We start from the raw sequence: 23,213 nt of genomic DNA, 5'->3' as shown, positions 1-23,213 counted from the left end.
TTCCGCAAGCGCACTCTTTATTTTTATCAGAACTTTTTGCGATGACATATTGTGCAAATACTCTATCGGCGACTCAATCTTTCCTTCATTGCCATCGATCAGACAACATTTTGCCCCCAAACCGGTCAATGATATGACTTGCCAGTCCCTAGGCGTTACGTCAGCGTCTGGAGTTATCAATGGCAGATAGGCAAAATGGTCAGTCTATTTCCCAGCCCAGTCAGTCCAGTCCAGAATAATCCATAGAAAATGCTCCCCTTGTCAAGTTTTATTTCTAGCTCAGCTCTATGATACTACCTCGTGCTTTATACATATACATATTGCTGAACGTTGCACCAGTTTATTTAAGGGCTTTACGGCAGCGTTTTCGACACACTTAATGCTAATACATGTCGGTCGACACAACCACGCAGCGCTTTCACCAAGACGTCACCACCGACCAAGGCTTACTTTGAAAGTGTGAATCGTCTTTACAACCGATAACAGATTTCATGGGCTTTAGGGGAGAATGGTCGTCGACGGGAACTTCCTTCGAAAGGAATAACAAACTCAGTGGCGCGCCTCAAGATTAAATGTAAACACTCCTTCCGCTACACCCGCTTTTTAAAAACCATCGCGCACTCTAGACAATCTTGCTCTGGATCACCTAGTCTTTCTGGAATAACAGTTCTGTCTTAAGTTCGCATTACCAATAACGATATCAGACAGCACAGACTGTTCATGATATGCTTCCTGTTGAAGACTGAAACAAATCATAATAAGTCACGTTGATGAAAGTGTTTCCGCTTGAGTCCACGTTTCTTCGAAGTCACACATGAATGCCAAATTTCTGCAGTTCACAAAATATGGAGACAGAGAAAACATCAATACTGAAAGACAAAATCCGTTTTAATAGACCCAGGAAAGCGCCAACGTGCTTAGCCAGAGCTCCCTTGTGGGTACAGTTAAGCTCGTGTGAGTCTATTCGCCATTTCGAAGTGGGAGCAGGCGCTCCAGTTTTAACGTGTCAGCGGGCCTATGTGTTCTGCATATGTTTCTTTCCTTCTATCTCCCCGGAGGTGGATCAAAGGTGTCATTTTTCTACGTGTTCGCATTTACAAGTACAAAATGGTGCCATTTTCTCGTTTTGCACCATTAGCAGGCTCATTTCATTTCTCCTGCATGAGCTATGAACGGAAAGACAGCCTTGTAGGTTATTCGTTATCGACTGATCGCAGATTTGAATACCTTATTGTTTTATGCACTGACACAATGCCGGTGCATGCCTTTATTGCGTCTTTGCAATGTCAGAATTGAAGCTTTGCAAGCACGCAAACAAGAGAAACTTCTTTACATCCTCAAAGAACATGCCGAACTAATGCTAAAGATACAGTACTGAATTCTTAATCAATTCAAGCAGAGCGCATCTTTTAAAGAACTTCAATAGCACCATCAACGCTGGCCGGACGAATTGAATGAAAAAAAAAGTGCTGTTCTAATTAGAGCTTAGAAGTTTCACAATACAATTTTAACTATTCAGACGTTCAGAAACGTTGTCATTACTGAAAGACAGTAAACACCCAGGGGCAATACCGTTAATCAGTAAGTAAAGAGGCACGCAGAGCATCTGACGTGAATATGTAACAACGTCGCCAGCCACCGCCATAAGTACGAGCGCCTTCCATCTACTACTCAATCGAATACAGAATGAAGCCCTTCTGCAACAATGTGTCCTGCAACAGATGTGTGAACATGTAATCCTAAGAAAGCGAACATTTTGAGTGGTGCACTAAGTAGACTTGATTTGCGCCCGCCACGGTAATTAAAACTTCGGCTCGGCGGGTAAACAAACGGGGCTATAGATGTCACTTTGACGTGACTCACAACGCAAAGTGGAACTCACGAGCCCACTGGGCACACGAGGAGCTTTGGTGGAGCTCAGGAAGGAAATCCTCCCAGTGAACCTCTCTACACAAAACGCAAATGCCCTGGAAAGCAGAATCATCTGTGGAAAAACTCAAAAAGTTTTTTCCGCTCACACCAAAAATTATAAGCGTACGGGACGATCAAAATGGGTCAAGTTGAGGAAACAGGCTATAGCAAATGCTTTCTGGGATTTACACTCGTAAAGTGAACATTGTCACGCAGCGTCGTTTGTTTGCGTTTTTTTTTTATTGGCACCCCGGCACACGGCGTTACGGCTAGTATCCAGCACTGGCTCTAGTGATAAAAGGGACTTAACGTACACCGCTAAAATACGCGCAAGATAAGGAATTTCCAGCTACCCTTACCGTAGTGTCCCATGCAAAAGACAGGATGAACTTTTCTTAATAAGATGCCTATGCCTATGGTCCAATGAAAAAAAAATGAGTGAAACTAGTGGTCAGCATCTACAGTTAAGTGTGCGCCGCACTTATTTTGTCTAGTCGTCCAGCATCTATGCGTTCTAACGTTGTTTAAAAATACCCGAGACTAGAATAGACCAAAACCGGAAGTGAGACTCAAAGATATAGATGAATGCATACTCAAAAAAACAAAACAATGCCGCTGATGCGCTATCTGAAATATCACGTTTTTTTTTCAGGACCACTTCAGTGGCAGCTATACAAACTTGTTTGCAAGCAGAAATCTTCCATTAATAACTAGTGGGCCGCCGCATGATTGCGTGCAAAGCGCTGGATTTTGCTTTGCAATGGCGTCCGCCTTTTCGAAAGCTGTGGCTGTTTTGTACAAAATGTTCTTCGTGCACTTAGTATTAAGGGGACTGCGTGATCGGGGGTTAATACGGCGATAGAATAATGGTGATGAATTTATTAACGAATTTCCGGGTGCACCCGCGCAAAGTGTGTGCAGTAGGTTTCAACTGCTGGTTCTTTTTTCAAGTGTTCAGTTAAGATAGCTTATGTAGATATGAGAGTTTGTTATGACTTCTTTCGAAAGAGCACCTCGCATTTACACGCAGAACCCACCCGCGGCGATGAACACCCGGTAACGCCAGTCTGTGCATGTCTTTGAAGAAGAATGACGGCGGTTCAGACCCCTCGCCTATATTTTAACTGGAACTTAGGACAAGGAATTTTTGGGTATTCACAACTGCCTGTGTCCTTTTTATGGTTGCTTGGCCGCGGAATAAGCCAGGTGTTCACCGTGCAGCGAATCAATTGCGGCGCTAGCCGCCTTTCCTTCCTCCTTCCGCCTTTCCTGAAAGGGATGATTATTTGATGGCTACGCGCTTCTGTACCGTTGAAGGGATCGCAAGAAATTCGTACAAAAATACCGAGGCAGGGGAACACTAGGAACGTGTCGGTTCGTCGTAATGCCACATTTGTGAACACAAAAAAAAATTCGGTTAAGAGGTAATAGATTCCAGTCGCTATTACTAAAAGGTGACGGTAACATATCGAAGTAAATCGCCGGTACTAGTCTCGAACAGGCAGGTAGAAGCTATCGCACTGAATGAGTAGGCTCAGTTATACGGACGTAAAACCTCATCCTTATGCATTAACATTAACGCCGATAGCTGTATTCCTAGTTACATTTTGAGAAACCAAGTCTCTAAGGTCACCACCATTAGCTTTTGTAATAGTATTTTTTCATTGTCGCCCCGTATATGACATTTTTTGCAGTAAATAACTTTATTGATCGATCCATCGATTGATCGGTCGATCAGGTCGTTTTAACGCTTGATGAAAGCAACTTTTTGACGTGTTTGCATAGAGCAACGAATGCCAATTTCGATCTGTGATTTCTCCGTCGTCGTGCTGTCATTCGTATTTTACAGCGCTCTCGAATACACATCGTGAAGCTTTGCAGTCATTTTAACACACTTTACGCAAGACAAAAATATTTCATTTTGTGTTCCCTGGAGTAAGATGCGTTCCGAGAACTAAGAGCACCTGTTTTTATGAACCTACTGCACGTCCGCTTTATCCGGACTTTACCTCATCAATCGCCTTCAACATGGTCTCGGGCCACCTTTTCGTACGCAATGCGCTCGTTCGCAGTCTGTTGTCTTTGAGCAAGTCCTGTCAGTTTTCATTTTTGAACGCCGTCGTTCCAAGCGGCGTGCAATTCTTACATCGTTTTTTTCACCACTGCCTGTGAAGGTCGGCAGGAAGGAGCAAAAGGAACGTCGGGACAGGCAGTCGCGTTAATCTTGTTTACCTTGCCGCGGAAGTTGTCTTTGGCGCCACGGCCACGTGTGGCTTATTGCGATAGAAGGAGACCTGGCACTGTTCAAGGAGACCAGAGAAGGCGAAGAATGTTCGGGAGAACGAGAGAGAAAGAGGGAGGTTGATCTCCTCCCACACATCCCGTTTCCCGAGGCGGCAGCCGCGAGGTTCCCCACTTCCCGACGCTTTGTCTGTCGAGCCCCGCAGGGGGAGCAGAAGCGCGGGAGCGAGGCGGAGAAATGGCGGGAGAGGGGGCAGCCGCCCCCTCCACCGACGCGCGCGCGCGCGTTTCAGTCAGCGCGCTCTCCCTGGTGCGCCTCCGACTGGCCGCGCACTCGTCGCTTGCGCGCTGAACCGGCCGGTCGCTCGCTTCGGCTCCGCCAGATCTCGGACCCGGACCCCGCGGCACCCGGTAGCGGTCGCCCTTTAGTAGGTGCCCCCGAACTCCGGCGGCCCGCTCTTCCCTCGCTGCCCCGTTATTTCCTCTGGTCGCTGCTTGTGCGTGCGTGCTCGTTTACTCGACACTACTGTGTTGGCACCGTAGCGAGTGCGCCCATACCGTCGTAACTATAGCTACTCCTGTCCCAAACTTTGGTGCGCGCAGTTGAAGTGATTTACGGATTACCCGTCGCGTCTCCGAGATAAGAGCCTCGGACCCGCACCGATGATCCCTTTCCGCTGCGTTGGTCGTCGTCGTCGTTGTTTGGAAACTGGTCGCGCCTCTGCTATCGTGTGCGCTACATAGCCGGCACCGAGAAGAGCGTGGAAACGTTCGTTGAGTGCTTGTTAGAAGAGAAGAGAAAAGAAAAAGAAAGTTTACGAGAGTCGCTCAGTTTCACCGCGTGCACCGGTCCGGAACACTGTGCTGGGATCTTCTGAGTGCATTCTTCGTCTTTCGGATCCGTTCGGCCCGACCAACATCTTCCCGGAACCGCTTATTTGTCTTCGTCGCTGCTTAGCTGGGAACATCTATAAGGTAAGAGATATATAATTAGCTCTCTTTATTTATAGAGGTTTTGTTGATTTTGTATCCTGCAGTTTGTTATAACAACCACCAACTTACAGTAAGTACTGAAAAATTTAGAGATGTCTTGCAATTTTCTCATTTTTTTATCGCGAACCACAGGACAGTTGGAGAAGTGAAAGGTAGATGGCAAAAAAAAAATGCCGCGTAAACTTCTGCTAAGCTGAATCAAGAATTTGTTCTGAAAGCTGCGCCAGATGTGTTAACAATTTGACACTTTTCGATGTCTTAAACTTTTAATAAACATAGAGGGCAGATATCTCTCGCTCTTTGGATGAGAATGAGGTGCGGTCAGCTGTGTTTCCCAAATGGAGAAGTGAGTCCAGCGCGCACTGCACGAAAAGGAAACGACGCTGGCCTCGTATTTCGGTACGCCTCCTGCGTTGTGCCCTTGTTCCTAGTTGGCCGTACTTAGTTCTGATATGATCAGACTAGCCCAGACAGAAGTATTTCTATGAAATGAGACTTTTTGGTCTCAGCTCATACTGAGAAAAAAAAAAGTTGACGACATCGACTTAGGAGACGACATGTGTGCACATCAGCAAAGGGGCCAACTGCGCAAATAACTTCGACATGTCGCACGTGGATGTCTTTGGGCATTTCCACTGCCTGCTGTGTTTCAAAACAGTGGCATTGCCATGTTTCTCTCCTGAGGAGCCCTAGATACAGCGTGGGCTTAAAATGCAGTCATTATTTTTTGTTTTCATTTTTTCCCCTACTTGTTTAAAGTGCCCCTTTCCCAGCACGCGCAGGTATACATTTCACTCCTGGCCTACTTACCGATCGCTCGAGACTCACGTTCGTCGGCAGATAACATCGACGCAGATTCACTTTCACTCTCCGCGGCTTGATCTTTCTTTTTCGTTTCGTTCGTTTCTTATTTATTTCGTACTTTAAGACGTGTCTGGTTTTCTTCGTCTGGCGTTCGCAGCGCGATGATTGCTTGTTTGTGGTCGGCGGACTCCCCTGTTTCCGAGAGACGTTTCCGACGGCCTTCGCCTGCTGCGTACGCGTGACCTGAGCGTTGCAAGGCCGGAACAAAGTGTCGAGGCGCTTTGAAATATGAGTCCCCGGTGGCTGGAGACTGTGCCGGCATCTTTTTGATACGGCCGAGATGTCGGATTATGTGGGCTCAAAACAAGCCCCGCTCTCAGTTCTGCCGCGCTTGTTGAGACACTGGAAGGAGGCCGAAGTATTGGGTCATTGAACTGACCTTGCTTCTGAGCGAAAACTTTGAGGAATTAGCAAGACACCACCTAACCTCCTCATTTTTTATTTAATAATTCAATGATAATATTTAATTGCTTGAGTGCTTTTTCAGCCGCAGTGAAGGAAGGAGGTCGCGCTTGATATCTGAGACAGATAATGGAACACGCTAAAACAATGACAGTGAAAGGAAAGCGCTTGCCAGTCCTTTCACTATATATTCACTGCATGCTGTCTTGTTTGGGGCTACGAAAACAGGAGTTCACGTGAGGTGAAAGATTTAATTTGGCGGCACCTGAATGGAAATTGTCGATTAAAAATTGGACATGACTCCGTAGTGACTGGACAGCTGACGACCTGAAATACATCAAATATGCTAAGGGTCTCATAACATGGGCTGGCCACTGATAGGAACGGAACCTCTCGCAATTAAATGCAATACAATTATTGACCGACAGGACAATTATCGGGCTCTTTTGAGGCTAAGTGGAGTGTTATACGGCTTAGCGACGGCAGTCTGCATCACATAAATGCAAAACGTGTGAAAACAACAATGGATACAGAAAAAAAAATAACGCCGTAAATTGTACTCGTTCTGCTATTCAGTGGCAGTGCAGGGAAAAAGCAGGCGGCCCTTTCCTGTCGGTTGAAGCAACTGTAATAACTGTACAAACATCATGGTAGTACCGGCACTCATCCAAAATAACTACGGAGCCACTGTACACGATTATTTTCAAGCTATTGAGAAAAACAAGGTAACTGTATGAACTAGTGAACTGTTGAGTAGAATTTCTACACCCGTCGCAAAAAGCCACAGAAAGTACTTATTTATATGAAGAGTACAGTGCCATCAAAAAACAAGCAGAAAATACGAAGGCTTTTATGTAAAACAAAAAGAAAATATATCAGTTTGTTTGACATTTATACTCTTTGACCTCAAAAATAACCAGGCAAACGTCAGCTTCTGTATATATCTAAGCTTAAAGGAACATCTGATATTCAACGGAATGGACTACCAGCGCCAAAGAATGCACAATTGTTCCTTAAAAGATGCTTTCAAACGTATTCTTGAATAATGTTCTCCAGAGACCTCAGTTTTCCGCAGTTTTACTAAAACTATTTTGGGCATAGATGAAATTGTTTTCCCGGGGGAATATGTCTCGAGCGAACATCTGTTTTTCAACCGACAAGCGCACTCATTTCAGATACGATCTCGCGCTCGAAGCAGTTTGAACAGAGCGATTAAAAAAGAGACGATGCGGTTTTGGGATGTGTTTACAGAACTGTTGAGTAGTCCAAAAACTCTGGTAAAATTCAAGGATCAGGTATGCAGATCCTAAGAACACGGAAACAAGTCGGAACTTTGAGAAACTCGCATTTAGCGTTGGCGTCAGGAGCAAAAAAAAAAAAAAATCTATCCCTTTTTGTAATATCGTTTTCAGGTAAACAAGTTCTGTTGAGCGCTGAGTGAGAAATAGCGCATAAGCTTATGTGAGGATCGCACTTTTTTTTTTAAATTGTGTGAGTGAGTTTTGAGTCTTTTACTAGGAATTTCAGGGTAGGTCTACATCAGGAGTAAATTACACAGAGGGCTTCGCTTTCGTCGACAAGATGAACATCCGATATCTATTGAACTTTGGCAGTGGCGGCTGATGAATTTCCACGACGACGCATTTATTATTTTCCTGAATTGATTATTAACTCCTTTGGGCCTCCCTTGAACAGGCCAGCCGAACAAATCAAGCTAGAATTAAACACAAGTCGTTCTCTAATTCAGAGTTAGAACGACACCATCTGTGTTATTTGTCGAAAATGGGGAGAAGCGCAAAGAATTTTTTTCCTCGCAACATTATGACGACGCAAGACTGTTTGTAGAAATTCTACGCTTTGTTCACCAAAGGCACTAGAAGCAAGACTGCTGCTTTGGTGAGTTTAATCATTTGTGCCCAGAGTGTCGTGAGACAACTTTTACGAGCCTTTTATGCAGTATAATACGAGGTAACAACAGTCACGAGAAGACTCGTCGCGACACCGATTCCAATGCAACATTAGAGGAACTGCGCGAGTTACGTACATAAAAAAAGTCCCATAGAAGGCTGTAAACATTTTATTGAATGTATCTGAGTAAAGCTCTTTGAATACCGCGACCTCGCCATGAGAGGTGTTCAAAAATCTGGCTATTCCGCCGGCAAACATTACGAAGCAGATTTCGTAGGGACGCGCTGCTTGAACCTAAAAACGCACGCACAAAAAAAGCGAACTGAAGGTTTAGTAGCGAGCGCTTGTAGCTTCTCGCGGCCATTTCGAGGCCACGTTCTCCGCGGACGCTCTTTGTCGTCTTTCAACAATGAAAATTCGTAAACAATAAAAAACCAAAAACGGGGGAGAGAGCTGCGTGGTGGTGTGTGTCGGATGTTAATTTCCTCCTTTTGGCAAGCGTGCAATGAATTCACACGCGCATCATTTCGGGGCTCAGCGAGAAATGGCGCGTTTAAAGGCCCCGTTACAGATGGGTTCCGGTGGCACGGGACGGACTATAGGATGCTAGACATAAAGGAGAAGAGAAGAGGGAAAATGACGATTTTTATGATTAATGCTCGCTGAAAACATGGGAATTGCTTGGCGTCACGGTGGCTTTGCTGTCTTTGGTTCATAGAACTTATTTTTCCGTACATTTTCTTGTGCACCGATGGCGCTGTGCTTTGCTTCGTTGTTGGAGTGCGTTCCCGTGCTAACCCTCTGGATTGATTATTGACTGTTTCGTACGGTTCTTTTTTTTTACTTTTTGTTACACTGCTGAACGCGCCGGCCAACACTTCAGTTTAGTTTGCTTTAATATCCTAATCAATAAGAGAGTTTCTTGGTTAGTTTTTGGTTAATGAATAAAGGCACAGAACGGACATTTTGAAAATGTTATTTTGGCGAAAACTTCTTCTGAATGAAACAAGTGTCCTAACGTACGTTGTGTCCATATTATATTTTTTTAACGATGCACCTTCTTCCTCGCTGTGCCACTTTTCATGTATGTTCATAATGTGTTGTCGATATCACAATAATATATTGTCGATATCACAATAATAAGTTTGTCGTCACCACTTGCCTTCGTACTATCCATGTTTGTATTCTTTTTCTACTCCCCCTCCCCCCTCGTTTTTTGATGCCAGATAACGGCGCAGTGGGTATTATGACAAATAAATAAAGATAACAAAAACAAACTACCGAGATTTCTTGCAGCTATATAAGACCAATGAAGTGTCAGTTATTAGCTTTATAAAAATGACTAAAACAGAGTTCAGCACATATAAAGCGGAAACATTTTCAACTGAGAAAACTCCCTACAGTAAGCTGCTTGTGATCGGGTATGTAAAGCGCGTCGGGTTCCTACTAGATGTCTAACTCTCTTCTCGCGATTTTTCGGGACGAAGTGTATTTACTGTAAATGCCATTTCGCAGTGAAGACCTCGTGTCTCAGATTTCTGGCTCTAAACACAATCGAGTAGGCATGCAGCTTTTAAAAAAGCACCACAAAAACATTATGGAAGAAATAAATCTAACAAATTGAAACGACAAACCTAGCAGACCGCTTTTCGAGTCGCGTCGTTGTGGGACGGTGTGTATTGTTAAGAAAAACACAGTAAGAACAAGGAAGTGACGTTTTCTTTCAGTTGTGAAAGCGGAAATATCGCTCTAATCCGCAGTACTAACCAGGCGTAATTGCAAAGTATCTAGAAAGCGTGGGAAATTCAGCAAAACATTCTCACTTGAGGATACCTTTATCTGACGCTAGAATACAGGCTACAGGTCCCAGGCGTCTGCTCATTCAAATACGCTGTTCGGTCGCGCTTAAGAGCCGACCAGACGGGTCTTGAAGATGGCGGCTAATGTTCGCAGATTCTGCTCCGGTGCCTCAGAAGGTTGCCCGTGAGTAGCTAGTTGGGCGCGTTGGTTAAGCGCATATCCGGCTCGGGCATGATATTAACACTTGCGGACGCCACTAACAAGTCCCGCAAGCTTAAGGTCGAAAGCAACAAGGCACCCTTAAAAGTGGAGCTAGCGTTTCTCAACTTCCCCCTACAACCGATCGGCGTTACTTCGTATAATTGTGGGAAAATATTTTGCCCGTATGGCGAGCGTCGACAAAAACTAACGTGACAGCGCTCATGTGTTGAATAAAAAGGGATTGAGGCTTTTAGAACTAATGTCTTGTCTTTGTCGTGGAGCCCCGCTTTTTAGCAAATATGTTCTCTTTGAAGTAACATGCCGAAATTTCTTGAACTGAGCTTTTTGTGTTGCAATGAATGTCTTTGTAGTTTGTCAGGAATTTTAAGTAAGTGTCCGATTTTGAAGCGGGGAAAAGGAATGACGCTTCGTCAGGCATTTCAGGGCCTTTCCGAACCCCCCCCCCCCCCCCCCCCCCCTTACAATAGCCTACTACTGTACAATTAAACTTCTCTAAAATATTTTAAAAAGCAATGCGGGAAGATGACAGCCTTCGTAAATTAGGTGAAATGAAAGGGGCACTTTTCGCTCAAATGCAGCGGTGCCTTGTTGAAGCCATTTTTTATGGCGTTCGGCAGTGCTGCCAACTTCCAGAGCCGCTTCTCCCCCATTTGCAACCAAAAATTCCCTAGATTTTCCTAGATACAAAAACTAGTGTTGAACTGTGAAAAAATATATATTTATGCGTAGTTCAGTAGCAAGTTTTATCATGCAGCTACCCTATTAACAGACGTTGGTAAGCAGATTAGCTGTAAACGTGAAATGGAGGATCCGAAATTAAATTCTAAATAAAGGTACAAGATAAACCGTAGCGCTCTTTGGAAATTACGAATTAAAGGCCCTATATCGTGTATGTGTTTTTTTTTTATTTTCACTGTACACAAGATATTACTATACATGCATTGACATATAGAATTACCTTAATTTTTTGCCCTCATATGTTGGTTTCGACTTCAGCCGAAAGATACCCCGTACAGAATGCCTGGAGGTCGCTTGAGGAGTGTACGGAAACTGCTATATAAAATCTGGTTGCTAATTTCCTGCGATTGCTGTACGGGCTGACGTAACAGTTTGAGTCAATTAAAACAATGAAGCAGTGATTGTTAAAGCTTTTATACGCCTTATATGACCCCAACTCACTTTGTTCGTCGTGGTGGAACTGGGAATTATGGTCTATGGTTTTGGGGGTCTAACGTCCAAAGCGACCCAGGCTATGCGGGATGAAATATTGAAGAGCTCCGGAAATTTCGACCACCTAGAGTTCTTTAATGTGCACTCAAATCACACAGTACACGGGCCTCTAGAATTTCGCCTCCATTGAAATTCGACCGCCGAGGCGGGGATCGAAGCCTCGTCTTTCGGGTCAGCAGGCGAGCGCCATGACTGAGCCACCGCGGCGGCGGAACTGGGAAATGTTCCCCTAATTGTATACTAGCTAAGATTTGCAACACGGCGGTCCTTTATAAAAAAAATGGAGCCCTCATTTTTTCCTAGTTATCAAAATAAACATGCAGGTATGCTTACTAAATAGGAATTTCAGGTCGTGCAGCGAGCTCCAAATACAGCGCGAGGAAGGGGCGCGCGTATTGAGGGATGGCGACGGTGTGCGAGATTACAGCAGCAGGTGCCACTGGCCACGTAAGGGACCATACACATCCGCCTACATCCATGTAAATGCTGGTTCACATGCATGCAAGCGACTGAAAATTGAACAGCAGCACAGCGCGGCTAAAATTTGTAACTTGTTGGAAAATCGTCGCTTGACCGCTGGAGCCGCCGCGATGACTCTAAACAGCTTTTGTGTCGCAGCAACAAAGCGTTTTCACTTGCGTGTGAAACCGGCTTTACTGGAGCGCGCGGCGGTGTTGTGCGGGCCTCCGTCAGTTGTAGAAAAAAAAAAAACAACGGAACGCTTGTACTGTCTTCCCAATGTGCGAGAGAAAAAAAAAAAAAAGAACTCTTCGAGCAAATGAAATTTCCCTAGATTATACAAAAAATTTCCTTTTCCCTTAACAAAACTTAAATTCTCTACATCTAGGAGAAAATCCCTAGGCTCGGCAGCACTGGCGTTCGTGCCCCTAATATAAGGTAGCAGGATGGAATTCCGGTCATGGTGGGGCAGCATTGGTATGGAGGTGAATTGTAAAGAAGGCCAAATGGTTAGATTTTATCCATGCCCCTCCACGACGGTGTCCCGGCGTTCATCGAGGCTCATGTTCAGCTTTAAAACGTTAAAAACTTGAGTTAACTTTTTCCAAGTTTGAAGGCTTTCGTGCGAAGACTTCCCAAAAGCATTGTAAATTTTTTTTATTATTATAGAAGTGACCGGTAATCCTAAGCGTATAAATTGTTTTATGAAGATGTTGTTGTAACAAGAAGATAAGAAATTGATTACTAAAATGAATTCAAGTAGTAAATTATCTCCAGGGTTTGCATGACACAGATTATGGAATACTGCTTCAAAGACGAAACTCTCCCTTCACCAGTTATGCTAGGTCTTTTTTTTTTTCAGTATCGTGCCGAAAAATGTCACTTTCTTACAATCATGGCCGTGACACATTCGCATAAATAAAGCTGGGCTATCTGGGGTACGTTGAAGATCACAAGTGGCGCTAGAGAAAGAAGAACAAACAGAAAAAAACAAAAAACAGACCTTCGCTCAACTGTCCTGAAAATAGCTTCTGGCGGGTGCTGTGGAAGTGAAAGAAAGAACATTCATTCTTAAAACGGGCCCTACAAAGAGAAAATTACTATCGGCGGCACATGCGGTGGGAGCTGAATAAGGAGAATGTTTTAGCGCACACAGATGCGCAGAATTCTCAGCATGCCCGTTGGGTCTGTACAAACCCTTGCAATATTTTTGTGTTTAATTATTTACCGCCCAAACTAAATATTGACATCTTGCTATTGTGCGGAACGTAAACAGTAATACGTTTTCGAGCGCGTACAAATAGAATCTGTCTGCGCAAAGTGTGCAGTATGCGCTTTTTTTTATTCGCGCAGCTTTTTATTTCCTCTGGCGCAGCGTCGAAAATCTTGACGAAAGCAGAAATCTTCCTCTTCACAGGCACACATTCTTAATAAAAGCCTTTCGGAATAGGAAGGCTTGGATTCAGGGCATAAGACTTTTAATTTGGGTCTGAAGGGGTCTGTTTAATTTAGCTTGCAGAACAGGAACCTCTTTGGTATCTTCAAATAAAGATTTTCTGACAGGCGCAACTTCTTGAAGCTGCACGAGTACGCTTTTTTCCCCCAGTTCTGCTTGCCTTATAAGCTTTTCGCTTTCTTTGCTTACAGCGTGAGATCTAAGCTGAGTTTGGAAGATTGTTCAGGGCCGTGAATTCTAGATTCGGAATCAGTGCACGTAACAGCAACGGAGGCTGCACACATTTGGTGAACATACTTCTCTCTCGACACTCTTACGTTCGCCACTCTCGATGCCATGTCCACGAATTAGATCCATATTTTGCTCTGCGCTTATGCAGTGCTAACTCCTCCGCGTGCAAGCTGCATGATTGACCCCAGCCTTTCTGTTCCTGTTTTATAATGTACAAGGAGGTCTACAGATTTCTTATTAGTTGTAAAGATGGCCTTCTCCTTTCTGAAGTATTACGAGGAACAGAAAAGATTTTAAGTGCTCTCAGAATGCTACATCTGACTGCAATTCATAAAAATTTCCTGCTTGTTGGCACGTGCCTCACCACTGAATTCGCTCATCTTCGATCACAGTGCTGAAGCAATCGCGTTCCTGGAATCAAATTTTAATCAGACAACCGGTTAACAGAAGGGCGCCTATGACAAAAAGAGACCTTTCGCAACCCTGGTTCTTCTTAACAATGCCATTACTACCGCTATCTACGTTCAAGAGGTAAAGTATCACAAATCGCGGAAAGTAGTTTTCGCGCCTCAAGGTAACGAGGTATAGCGTCACTTATCAGGAGAGTATGGCATCGTAATAGAGACATGTAAACCACAAACTCATTTTCTCACATCAAGATGAAAACTTTTGCAACGTTATTTATAGGTTTCCTTCCCGTAAACAGTCGGACAGAAAAAAAATGGATGAGTGCCTGAGACATGACTGCATAGCACTCGTCATCCAGAAGGAAAAATCCAGTTTGCTGGGCGCGATCAGTAGAAAACAGAACTTTTTTTTTTGTTCTTGACCAATGATGGATCGACGAAAATGCGCGACTTTGCGAGACACGGAAAATCTGCAAGACTGTACGGTTTTATGCCTGTCTTGACTTAGAAGAAGAAATGGAATAAAATTACGAATAAATAAAAGCAATGGAGAGGAGAGAGGAAAGCAGGAAAGGAGAACATGACTACAAGACGAAGAATAAATGAAGGATATAAGTGTGAAGATGACGAAAACGAAGCGAGAAACATAAAATAGCCGGCGGCTCGCTGCTCTCCGTAGAATTTACTTGGAGATCCCCCTCGCTCGGCTTGGGCTTCCTCTATCTATTCCGATTCTCTTATCCTTCAGGGCAAGCGCCAAGGGATATGCCCTGAAACCAGTGTTCGATTCTATTCACGATTATATAATTTCATCTGGTAGATTCCTCTGCGAGAATGTGAATTCAGAACTTTTATTTCTCCGTATTTTTTGTTTTGTACAAATTCTAGCCCTGCGTCCCAAATTTTAGATTAAAAAATATACTCCATTCCCTGTACATGAGTGCGTTCGTATCCGCTATGCACCCTGGTCAATCCCCCACCGAGGGTATGTGCCATTCAGCCCGAGGACATCATCATCATCATCATCAATTCTCAGGCTTACACCATAGGTAGATGGAGCAGACGGACATGGAAGGAAGGTGAAGACCCTGCAGCTGTTGCGTTTGAGCGTGTTACGACCCGGCCTGACGGCAGCTTTATCGACGCGGACGTCACTTGCAGCTTGTCATAATATAATGACTATTCCTCATGACAAATTCAGTTATTTGTGTAGCAGGTCTTAACATTCCGATACTCGTTACTTCTTTGGCAGCGCTAGAATTTACGGATGAGGGCAGTGTCAAGGAGAAATTATGGAGAGAACTTAAGAATACTTACATGCTTTCAGTGAGTAAGTATTGTTTTCATTGTTAGTTCCTTTTTATTTTTATTCGTTTTTAAATTTTTCTTCCATTTTAATGACACACTTACTCATTAGCATACAGTCGTAAGGCATATACTATGTTCACAATTCTTCGTCAAGAAGCAACGCGTTTTCGTGGCTTACGGCTAGCGTGTTCACCTCGCAGTCTCAGCCCTGAGGCCCATTGCCCGCACTTCCATAATGCATTTTTCTTTGATACCGCCATGAGGTAATCTAGAATTTTTTCGACCACTGCTGCTGGTCAACGCCGAGTCCAGGTCTCGTTCCCGATGAGCCAGAAAATCCTTTCGCGTTCATATTTAGATTTTTTTTCTTACATAGACACAGGGACGTATAAGATTGTTTCCTTTCGATAAAAGCACAGTCTGCATCGGAAAATTTGTCGGCCACTGAATCTATTATCACATCACTTCTTGGGCTCCTCGGCAGGCTGCTCGGTAGGGCTCCAGTTAAGCACCTGAGGGTTTGAAGCCACAAGTTAGTAGAGACAGGCCTCCTGACTGCTTGAAACACGAGCAGTTTTGAAAGAAGTAAGGCCAATGTTCATGCCCACAGCGTAAACAGCTCGCCCATTGTTCATAGTAGACTAAAGAATTCAGTGATATAGGCTGTATCGAGGATTTCTGTAGCCTTGTTATGCAGCTGGCGAAACTGAAAGAGCCTAACTTTGTTTCGCGCTGTAATTTTCGTCGCTGCCGTATACAAACAATTTCTTGCGACTTAACGACTCGATCAAGCCGTAAGGATGCGTGCGGGCACGTACATTTTTGAAGATACAAACTACATAGCTTATTCCTGCGGCGAGCCTTAGGAACGCTTCAGAAACAGAGCACGAGAACGTACTCTTGATTTTTGTAGAGCAGCGTGGTTTAAAACATTCTAAGCACTTAGTGGGTGTCGTTTGATCATGTAGCTTCAGATATACTATTCATGATCTTCAATCAAGTCTTCGGCTTCCATAAGAAAACAATGCAGTCTCTTCAGAGAGGAGTGTAGCCAGTGCCCATAGTTTAAACTGAACGTAAGATTTGAGGCAAGTGTGCATTCCTAATGAGTAGCGAGTGCGGAGATCGTGCTTTGCTTGGGATTTTTTTGTTATTTTTATATTACGCTTGCTCTGGAGGATTTTCTCCAAGCTGACCGGGAATAAATTAAAACAACTCGACAGCTCGCTTTTCTCTTCAAATATGCTAAGCACAATATCACTTCCGCCCTTTTGTGCACATCTTTGGTGGTACACCGCCCGAGGTAATACCAATACAATGTTCGGAGGACACCGAGCTCACTCAGCAGTCTCAATTTTCTTGCATATCCATTCAAGCTCCCTTCGCTAATTTTTGCAAGTTTATAATTTTCATCTTCCTGAAGAACTTTCTCTGAGTGTTCGTTTTTGAATAATACATGTTGTTGGGCTAGTTGGTTTGATTCCATGCATGCAGGACTCAGCACACAAAAATTAACCACACGAACAAGGACGACAGGACGGGGCGCGGAACAAACAACTTTTATTTTGAAAACGAGGCGCATAGCTCCCTCCTGTCGTCCTTCTTGCACTTGTTGTGCTTCGTTCTTGTGCGCTGAGTCGTGTTTGAAGTTTCCAAAATTTGTAGCCCGTAGTGTTGAACGTCAATACTTGTCTTTAGAGCTCCTTTCTCTTTTCTTTTCTTTTTTAAAGTGCTCTAACTTCGAGCTGAATTCCTAAAACGTAAATGAATTAAGCAATCAGCGATTCCCTTGTTTGCAGTGAACGTTCGCAATTTTCACAGAGCAGTCTTTAAGCGCCCTTGAGCAGTCTGTATCGCTCTGAACAACACGAAAGTAACTAAATACCTGTATTTGCATCCATCCTACACTGTTTCTTAGTCCTTATTTGCCGCTGAATGGAGGTACGTCGCTGATTGTCGACGCATGCCATCATAGCCGAAGGGGAATATAGGGAACGGAACACTTGTGCGCTTTACTGGACTCAGTTGAAAGCCCCTGAAATAATGATGGCACTAAATAAAAACCACCCAACAAATGCAGCTTGCATAAGGAAAACGACGAGAATAGGCGTGATATGAAAGAGATGTCTTTTGCAACGCAGAAGCAGGCTGCCGTTTTTAGTCTATATTGGTAACGTAGGCAAAGCGTACAAAAGAGACAGTATAGGGTCCACAAGGGCTCATTTACGTGCGCAGCTAAATATTCGATTAATGATATAACAGAGATGAACGTTCTGTCTTTACTCGTTAAAAAAATTGCAATATTGGTGGCACTTCGTCACTAATTTGATCATTATTTTATACTGGTGTCAATGTCGTGGGTATAACCGGTTTCGTAAATCACGTGGGCAGGTAGGCATGGCACTAAGGGGGATAAAAAAACCAAACGTTAAGCCTTTTCCCTCTTAAAAAATGGTATTATTGGTTGTTCTTCGTTAATATTTTGATCATTACTGTATCATCATCATCATCAGCCTGACTACGCCCACTGGCCCGCTCCAGCCGCGGCCACCCGATCCCCGCAAACTTCTTAATCTCATCCGCGCACCTTAGTCAAATGCTTTTCCGTAATTTATGAAGGCCATATATAAGGAGATGGCGCCACGTATTCATTTTCTTCCCATGTAATACCATTTCAGCCCCACTCATCTCTGAAACGCTTCGGCGATTGATGGTATTGTAAATCAATATAGGGTTTGGTTATATTCTGAACATTTTTTTATCTCCTGACTGATAGTGTGAATATAGTAAATTGTACCTCTTACGAAAACCTGCCTGATCATTTGGTCGATTGGAGTTTAAGGTTGTCCTGATTCTATTAGCGATAGCTTAGTAAATACCTTATAGGCAACGGACAGTAAGCTTCATATTTGTCAACTGTGCTTATACACACTGACGGGACACCTATGTCATCGTGCTTCTCGCCCCGTCTGTGTTTCTAGGCGCTGTTGACCGCTATGATGCATAACCAACTAGCTCGACAGCTTGTCTTATTGACAGGAACTAAGCTGATTTCTCTGGAATTTTTAAGTCCTTGACATCTTTTTTCTTATGGATTAAGATTATATTGGCATTCTTCGAAGCTTGTGGTACGCTCAAGGTAATACGGCATTGCGCAAATAGGTTGGCTAATTCTTCTAGCACAATCTCCGCTCCGCCTTTCAGCAGATCTACTGTTGCCTGATCCTCGCCAGCTGCTTTCCCCCGTTACATTGCTCCTAAGGCCGGCTTTACTTCCTCTTTTATTGCTGACAGCATGTCCCATTGCTCTGTGATACTGCTTACTTTATGTACGTTCTGATTACACTGGCTACTTTGTGTGGAACTTTTCGACTGCTTTAACTATCTTATCTATATTGCTGATTACATTGCCCTCTTGGTCTCTTAACGCATATATCTGATTTTTGCCTATCCGTAGTTTCCCCTCGACCGTTTTTAGGCTGCCTCCGTTCTTTAGAGCACTCTCGATTCTATCCATATCAAACTCCCGTTTGCCAGTTACCTTGCGCTTATTGATTAACTTATTAGCTCTGCTACTGCTATTATGTCTGTGGAATTTGATGCTTTGGCGCTTCTTAGTCAGATCTTGTGTCTTGTGTGAGCTTGCCGATACCCTGTCGAACCTTCGTAGCACCTACTTCTGCTGCACGCTCCATAAGATAGCCGTGAGATTATCGTGCATAGCTTGAACATTAAGCTAGTCGACCGCAGTTAAAGCCGAATATGTGTTCTGAAGCGATATCCTGCCTTCCGCTATGTTCCTTGTAACTGCTAACTCGTTAATGGGCTTGCGGTTCATTAGTTTCACTAGGGAAAAATTCATATATTCTCGTAGTAATTCCTAGCCTCGGTGTGCTATAAGCACGAGGATCTAGTAACAATTAGGCTTTCGCAGTTGAAGTGTTCTATAAAAATACCATTTAAAGTTTAATGTCATTTATGGTTGGTATAGGAGTACTTTTGCACGGGGCCCGGAATAACCTGGCGTGATGTTAATGACTTAGGACGGCTCTGTTCAAGTAACGTTTCCTTGCAATAGAGGGCTTTGTTGCGAAACAGGCGTGAGGTTCAACTTAAAGCAGTGTGACTCTGTAGAAGCAAGAAAATCGTTTCTATTCAAGAGCCAAATTTACTGAGCGTATTGCTGTAAACTCTTGCACGTCTGATGAGCGTCCGTTCCGCCCGTCGGCCGTGAGTATTGTATATGTGGTTGTAGCGTAAGGCAATAGCAAGCCCTCATGCTAAATCGCGGACGCATTTCTGAATCTCGCCTTTTTAATGCGAAAGCCAGTTCTCAGCTTAGACAAAGATGTCTGGGTTACTCGACATGGCTCGCACTACAATGAGGTAACATTCGTTAGAGTACAATACTAACTAACTTAAAGCGAGGCGAGCAGACGGATAACGAAATGAGCTTTGAAACTTTCCACAAAGCACGTGTGTCTCGGTGCAGACAATGGCTGCAAAATCAAGACACAATGTTGTCTGGATTATACGTGTTGCAAGATAGGGATCCGTCTCGTTCAGTCCTCTCTCTGCGGTAACCGACTAAGAGCCGAGCGCAGACTTGTTGCAATAGCGCTCTTCATAGAACCACAGAACAATTCTTTGCGGACAAAAACAGAACAACCACTAAAGTAAATTTCGCATTTTAAGATCGAGTAGACTGCCGCCTGGGCTGCTATACTTCTAGCGAATATTGCAAGGAACGCGCAATCAGAATATGCCAAGGAAATACGCTGAGATGCCTCCAATAGCAGAGCTAAAAGATTAGGAGATAAATCTTCACCGCAACCTCTGCATTGCAACGTCGACTGCTCGGTACAAAGTAGAATCTTTTTACAAAGTACGAGGTAACTTCTGGAAGCTACGTAGTGCCTATTATTGCGCATTTTGTGAAACGTCGGTCTTGACGATCTCTTCTTATCCGTGCCCCAAGAGAAATATATATACCTATATATACTACGAATTGCATTTTACAACAGGGCAGCCTAACTGGCTGTTAAGGTAAACGAAAGATGAGCCCAACCACCACAACGCTCAGAGCAGAGTCCCTGGCAAAATACGCGTCTTCGGCCATGAAGGCTATCGTTGTCGCAGTAGAGTACATATGCCTTTGGAAATAATATGCTCAACAGCTTTGTATCACCGTGAATGCTCTCGTGCTCTCAGAATGCGAATCACCCTGTTTACCCTGCAGGCTATAGTGCAAACAATATAGCCTGCAGTAAAGCTAACTTTCGCAAGAGTAACTAAGAAGCATCGATGAAAAACTAAGTATGAAATAGTAATGTTAATACTTTTCACTTTCTCATTTGCAACCCATGTTCTCTTTCCCTTAGTCTCAAGTGGCCATTTTGATCCTTACCGGCTAACGTCCGCTCCATTGCACAATCTCTCTAGATTTTTTTCGGGGGGGGGAGTAGTACAAGGATGACCTTTTGTTTGAGCCACAGTGTAGTGATGGGTAGCAACAAAATTTCGACCGCCTTCATTTATTCAGTGCGCACCAAAATACCACAACAAAGGTGTTTCGCACCTGCGGTGCTACCTGATTACAATCGCTACTGCCCGGGTCATCACCCCGAATTATCGCTTATCACAATAACACCGCAGTCATTTAGCCTCCATGCCCGTCGCTTGATGCGATACAACACGGGTGCACTCCGATGGTTGCTACTTCATGGGCGCTGAACAGGCTGCAGACATGGTCATCGCTGCCAGCCCGACAACGCCCACTGCAGTGCAAAAGCCTCCAGAAATTACCCCAGTCAACCCGTACCTGTGCAGCTGCAGCCACCTTATCCCTGCAAGCTTGCTAATCTTATCCGCCGACCTAACCTTCTGTCGCCCCCTGCAAGCTTGCCTTGTCTTGGAATGTAGTCCTTTTTGCCGCCGCTGTGGCTCAGTGGTTATGGTGCTTGGCTGCTGACCTGAAAGACGCGGGTTCGAACCCGGCCGCGGCGGCTGGAATTTCTTTGGAGGAGAAATTCTAGAGGCCCGTGTACTGTGCGATGTCAGTGCACGTTAAAGAACCCCAGGTGGTCGAAATTTCCGGATCCCTCCACTACGGCGTCTCTCAAAGCCTTAGTCGCTTTGGGACGTTAAACCCCATAAACCAAACAAACCAATGTAGTCCTTTACCTATAATATGACTATATGCCTATAATAGGCGTAACAACAGCACTGGACACGGAAAAGTCTACTTTATCCAGAAATGATGTGGGAATGAACGCTAATAGCAGAGTGCAGCTTTTTTTTTATACGTTTGTGCACCAGTAATTCCACCAAATCGCCAATGCTGTCATCGCCTTTTTATAGGAGGTGTTCCGTGGCATGAATTGGGAACAGTTGGCGCTAAGAGTTAATAGGGACTACCTATCTAATTTGCGATTCGCTGATGACATTTCCCTCCTAAGCTACAACGAAGATGAGCGGCAAATAATGATCAATGAGTTAGACAGGCAGAGCAGTACGGTAGGTCTTAAAATTCACACGCAAGAAGCCAAAGTAATGCTGCAGTCTCGCAAGGGAGCAGCAGTTCACATTTGGTACCGAGATGCTGAGAGTGGTAAGGGAATACGTCTATTTAGGGCAGGTAGTGGCCGCTACTCCGCGTCATGAGAAGGAAATAAGGGGAAGAATAAGAATGGGGTAGAGCGCATATGGCAGGCTCTCTCAGATCATAAATGGCAGTATGCCAATATCCCTACAAAAAATACAACAGCTGTGTCTTACCGGTACTCACATATGGGACAGAAATGTGAAGGCTAACGAAAAGGGTTCAGCTTAAGTTAACGACAGCGCATTGAGCTATGGAAAGAAAAATGATAGATGCAACGTTAAAAGGTCGGAAGCGGGCAGAGTGGGTGAGGGAACAAAAGCGGGTTAATCATATCCTAGTCGAAATCAAGAGCAAGAAATGTGCTTGGGCACGGCATGTAATGCGAAGGCAAGGTAACCGCTGGTCCTTAAGGGTAACGGAGTGGATTCCAAGAGAAGGCAAGCGTAGGAGGGGGCAGTAGAAAGTTAGGTGGGCGGATGCGATTAAGAAGTTTGCGGGGAGACGGTGGACGTAGTTGGCGAAGGACAGGGTTAATTGCAGAGACGTTGGAGAGGCCTTTGCTCTGGAGTGGGCGTAGTCAGGCTGATGATGACGATCATTCCACCTTATGCATCGCAAGAGCAAAGGTGGTCGAAATTTCCGGAGCCCTCCACTACGGCGTCTCTCATAGCTTGAGTCGCTTTTGGACGTTAAACCCCATAAACCAACCAACCAATCAGCAAAGCGAAGGATATGTGCTGCGAAACCTGAACACGCTTTGGCGAAAGCATCGACCCGTCCTAGCTGCCTGAAACAGGCATTGCTATTGTTATTCGTCCACGCGGACGCGTTCGCTGTGTAGATGTAGCGTCCGCTCGCTGTTTCAGCTCACTTCTGCTTTGCTGCCAACCACTACTGCTTCGCCAGAATTTAGGTTTAGACCGAACACTTAATGGCTGCGTTGCTCTTTGGCTAAGTCTGCCGCTTCAGATCGATAAGCTTTCAACGGCCTGCCGCTACTACCCTACAAAGCTTCAAGCTCTGCCAACTCGAGCATATGCTACTCCTCTAATCGGTTTCAAACCACATCGAATTCCGCGCCTAAGTGTTGCTGATGGCGGTTCGCACTACGTTGAATTTTGGAGCGACCTTGTTTCGGGGTGAAGGAAGAAGCAGCCATGTTTGAAACAGAAAGGCG

The 23,213-nt window shown here is 44.5% G+C and overlaps 1 protein-coding gene across 1 annotated transcript in view; it reads left to right on the top strand.

Annotated features, from left to right (window-relative positions):
* The first annotated feature begins 4,765 nt into the window (after positions 1-4,765).
* CCHa1-R (CCHamide-1 receptor) overlaps positions 4,766-23,213 on the top strand; it is a 425,261-nt gene continuing 406,813 nt past the window's right edge. The window contains exon 1 of the mRNA XM_089572502.1: positions 4,766-5,127. The gene's annotated coding sequence lies outside the window, so the exon portion shown is untranslated. The remainder of the gene's footprint in view (positions 5,128-23,213) is intronic.

Source organism: Amblyomma mixtum, chromosome 2 (genome assembly GCF_055824585.1).
Source record: "Amblyomma mixtum isolate Tamu chromosome 2, ASM5582458v1, whole genome shotgun sequence".
In the NCBI taxonomy this organism is placed as follows: domain Eukaryota; kingdom Metazoa; phylum Arthropoda; class Arachnida; order Ixodida; family Ixodidae; genus Amblyomma; species Amblyomma mixtum.
This window is presented reverse-complemented; position numbering and strand designations above follow the sequence as displayed.